This window comes from Schistocerca cancellata, chromosome 12 (assembly GCF_023864275.1).
Source record: "Schistocerca cancellata isolate TAMUIC-IGC-003103 chromosome 12, iqSchCanc2.1, whole genome shotgun sequence".
Taxonomy (NCBI): Eukaryota; Metazoa; Arthropoda; class Insecta; order Orthoptera; family Acrididae; genus Schistocerca; species Schistocerca cancellata.
Genome location: NC_064637.1, coordinates 155,945,267 through 155,949,642, shown reverse-complemented (window position 1 = coordinate 155,949,642; position 4,376 = coordinate 155,945,267).

Genomic DNA, 4,376 nt, shown 5'->3' with positions numbered 1-4,376 from the left:
CTATGGTCATCAGTCCCCTAGAACTTAGAACTACTTAAACCTAACTAACCTAAGGACAGCACACACATCCAAGCCCGAGGCAGGATTCGAACCTGCCACCGTAGCGGTCGCGCGGTTACAGACTGTAGCGCCTAGAAGCGCTCGGCCACTCCGGCCGGCAATAAGAATTAATGTTAACACTAATCACATATACATACGGCGTTCCATATCATTTAGATAGTACGGAACATGTAACTAACTAGCATCTCAGGAACATCTCGTAAAATTTGACGCGATTAAAACACAATTCCGTTTCGTTGATTCAAATGGCTCTGAGCACTATGGGGCTTAACATCTATGGTCATCAGTCACCTAGAACTTAGAAATACTTAAACCTAACTAACCTAAGGACATCACACAAGACCCAGTCATCACGAGGCAGAGAAAATCCCTGACCCTCTGTTTCGTATTTGAGAACAAAATTTAGTTGTCAGTTGCGCACATACGAGGGCAGTTCAATAAGTAATGCAACACTTTTTTTTTCTCGGCCAATTTTGATTGAAAAAACCGGAAATTTCTTGTGGAATATTTTCAAACATTCCCGCTTCGTCTCGTATAGTTTCATTGACTTCCGACAGGTGGCAGCGCTGTACGGAGCTATTAAAATGGCGTCTGTAACGTGCGTTGCAAACAACAGGCAATGATCGAGTTTCTTTTGGCGGAAAACCAGGGCATCTCAGATATTCATAGGCGCTTGCAGAATGTCTACGGTGATGTGGCAGTGGACAAAAGCACGGTGAGTCGTTGGGCAAAGCGTGTGTCGTCGTCGCCGCAAGGTCAAGCAAGACTGTCTGATCTCCCGCGTGCGGGCCGGCCGTGCACAGCTGTGACTCCTGCAATGGCGGAGCGTGCGAACACACTCGTTCGAGATGATCGACGGATCACCATCAAACAACTCAGTGCTCAACTTGACATCTCTGTTGGTAGTGCTGTCACAATTGTTCACCAGTTGGGATATTCAAAGGTTTGTTCCCGCTGGGTCCCTCGTTATCTAACCGAACACCATAAAGAGCAAAGGAGAACCATCTGTGCGGAATTGCTTGCTCGTCATGTGGCTGAGGGTGACAATTTCTTGTCAAAGATTGTTACAGGCGACGAAACATGGGTTCATCACTTCGAACCTGAAACAAAACGGCAATCAATGGAGTGGCGACACACCCACTCCCTTACCAAGAAAAAGTTTAAAGCCATACCCTCAGCCGGTAAAGTCATGGTTACAGTCTTCTGGGACGCCGAAGGGGTTATTCTGTTCGATGTCCTTCCCCATGGTCAAACGATCAACTCTGAAGTGTATTGTGCTACTCTTCAGAAAGTGAAGAAACGACTTCAGCGTGTTCGTAGGCACAAAAATCTGAACGAACTTCTCCTTCTTCATGACAACGCAAGACCTCACACAAGTCTTCGCACCCGAGAGGAGCTCACAAAACTTCAGTGGACTGTTCTTCCTCATGCACCCTACAGCCCCGATCTCGCACCGTCGGATTTCCATATGTTTGGCCCAATGAAGGACGCAATCCGTGGGAGGCACTACGCGGATGATGAAGAAGTTATTGATGCAGTACGACGTTGGCTCCGACATCGACCAGTGGAATGGTACCGTGCAGGCATACAGGCCCTCATTTCAAGGTGGCGTAAGGCCGTAGCATTGAATGGAGACTACGTTGAAAAATAGTGTTGTGTAGCTAAAAGATTGGGGAATAACCTGGTGTATTTCAATGCTGAATAAAACAACCCCTGTTTCAGAAAAAAATGTGTTGCATTACTTATTGAACTGCCCTCGTATTTATATATCGCTTTACCGGTTCCAACAAATTAATTTGTCATCTTCAGAAGTGTAGAGATGTTGTAAACCCTTAATCCTAGGATACACATTTATGTAAAGTACAAGAAGTGTATTTGTGCTCTCATTATTACACTATCGTGGGAAAAGTGCACTTACAGTGTTCCCATCTCTCCCGTTTCGCGCTACAGTTGAATGGTGACTGCACAATGGGTGATGGGAAGTGGATGCGATGAGTAGCGAGTGTGTCGGATGTCCGTAGCCACGCGCAGTGCTCCTAATATCCCATGGTTCTTCAGTAAAATTAGCTATAACTAAGCCGCATCGTCGGACCGTTCTGCAGAATCGTAAATAAGACGTACAACTGTGTTCCTGCAGGGCTGTGCTACACGCCGGTCTATTATGGGAGCCGTATTTTCGTGATGAGATTGGTTTGAATCGCCAACTCGCGACAATTTTTTTTCTTTTTTTGCATTATTTTACTTTTACGGTCGCAGGTTCGAATCCGGCCTCGGGCATGGATGTGTGTGATGTCCTTAGGTTAGTTAGGTTTAAGTAGTTCTAAGTTCTAGAGGACTCATGACCTTAGATGTTAAGTCCCATAGTGCTCAGAGCTATTTGATCCAGTTTGCAATATTTTGTTTTCGCGTTATTTTATTTTCACAGTATTATATTTTCACTTTTTTTGTACTTGTATGGTATTATTTGTGTCGCATTATTCTACTATCGCCTTATTTAGCTTTCTCACTCTTTCTTTTGGCGGTACGTCACTTCAGCGATATTTTACCTTCCCATTGTTGCTTTTGGTGGCCTTTTATTTACGTGTTCTCTTATTTTCACCAAAATACGTTTTAGATTTTTTCTTTGACGTTAATTACCTTTAGTATTATATTATTTTTACAGTATTTTGTTTTCGCGTTACATCCTTTCCTCGGTACGTTATTTTCGCAACCGCGGAAAAAAGCGAAAATAAAATACCGAGAAAATAAAGTAACACGAAAATAATATACGGCGAAAATAAAACAGGGCGATAAGAAAATAAAGCGAAAGTAAGATACCATGAAAATAAAGTAACGCATTATTTCAGTTTCCCATTGCTTCTTTGGGAGGTGTTTTCGAGGAAATGAAGTAATGCGAGAATATTATGATGCAAAACTGAAACATGCCAAAACTAAAATGCTGTCATAATAAAATAACATGAAAGTAATACCGCGAAAATTAAATACTGCCGTAATAAAATAGCGTGGGAATATAATATCGGTAAAATAAGGTAACGCGGAAGTAAAGTAATTGGAACGTTATATAATGCGAAAGAAATTAAAAAACTGGATAGCTAAAAATGCGAAAACAAAATACCGTGTAAATAAAACACGCTAAATTAAACTAACGCGAAAATAAGATAACGTGTAAATATTATAACACGGCAATAAATTAACGTGGAAATAAAGAAAGACGAAAATAAAATAATACACAAGTAAAATAAGTGATAGGAGACTATCGCGAAAGTAAAATAATGTGAAAAGAAGGTAACACGAATAGAAAATAACATGAATGGAAACCTAGTGACTTAAATAACACAAAAAAAGTTATGGAATAATGTAATGGCGCGAAAGTGAAATAAATCAAAAATAGAGTACCGTCCTAATAATATAAAGCGAAAATAAAATATGGACAAAAAAAAATTAATGCAAAAGTAAAATAACATAAAAGAAACATAACGTAAAATGAAGCGTAAAATAAAGCAAAAGTTAAAATAGCAAAAATATAACACCTCGAAAACAAAATCCCCCGAAAACTAAGTGACGTGAACGCAAAATACTGCAGAAATATAGTACTGGGAACATAAAGTAGCGTGTGAATCTATCTATCTATACAAGTCAACAGTATGTAACGCCGTCGTAGGACGGTAGGGGACCCACCAGCATAACATGTGATGCCTGTCATCGATCATCGACAATGGGGAATTTTCGAGTAGGTGATTTATACGCCTTGTGATTTAATTCTTCTGGCAGCCTGTACACGCATAGCTTAGTACTTTGTTGCACATCCTTCTTCAGGTTTGGCACACGAGCTTCACTGACAATCTCGCACTTCAATTAACGGTGTTCTGTAGATGCATAGAAACTGTGACGCTAAATTGTTTAGGAATATATGGACGAATGGTTTTAGGTGATATGCCACACAACATTCTTAATTCACTAGGTAGAGTAAACAGCTTAAACTTCAGTGAAGAGCAGTAACTGGACTTCAGATCTTGAGGTTCTTCACTTTCTCTTGTAAGATAGCTATTCCATCGTAGTCCATCGTCTCTAATTGTCCCAACCTAGACAGATGCACAGTCGCTACATTTACTGTGGCACACGCATGACGAAAATCAGCTGCGGCCTGAGAAGTATAGTATAGGCGATGAATTTCCGGTGGTGTATACTTCTCATTCATCTGTTTGAATGCACAAGTTAACGGGGCATTATCTGTGTAGACAGGAAAGTCCTTCCATCAAGTGTAAATTTGAAATACTTTATCACAAAATAAATACCGACAAGTTCTCAGTCTTAAG